Here is a 406-nt window from a genome sequence, read left to right as displayed (position 1 = left end):
ACACTTTCTAGTTTTGACATCACTATAATTGGTTGAGTTGTTCTGGGTGATATGTTCAATATCTTTGGCCCTCAGTTTTCTTCTTTATAAAATAAGAAGATGCATTATAAGAATTTCTAAGTTTCATCCCATCTCTAAAACCTATTCTTGTTGATAATCAACTAGTATATAATAATAATACTATTAATAATAATAATGACAACCAGCACTTACATAGCACTTTATGTATTACAAAACATTTTACAGATATTAAATTATTTGATCCAAACAACAACTCTGTGAGGTAGGTGCTACTATTTTCCTATTTTATGGAGGAGAAAACTGAGGCATAGAGAATTAAATAATTTTCTAGAGATCACACAGTTAATAAGTTTCTGGAGCAGAATATGAATTCAATTCTTCCTGA

Source organism: Sarcophilus harrisii, chromosome 5 (genome assembly GCF_902635505.1).
Source record: "Sarcophilus harrisii chromosome 5, mSarHar1.11, whole genome shotgun sequence".
NCBI classification, from domain to species: domain Eukaryota; kingdom Metazoa; phylum Chordata; class Mammalia; order Dasyuromorphia; family Dasyuridae; genus Sarcophilus; species Sarcophilus harrisii.
Note: the sequence above shows the minus strand (reverse complement) of the source record.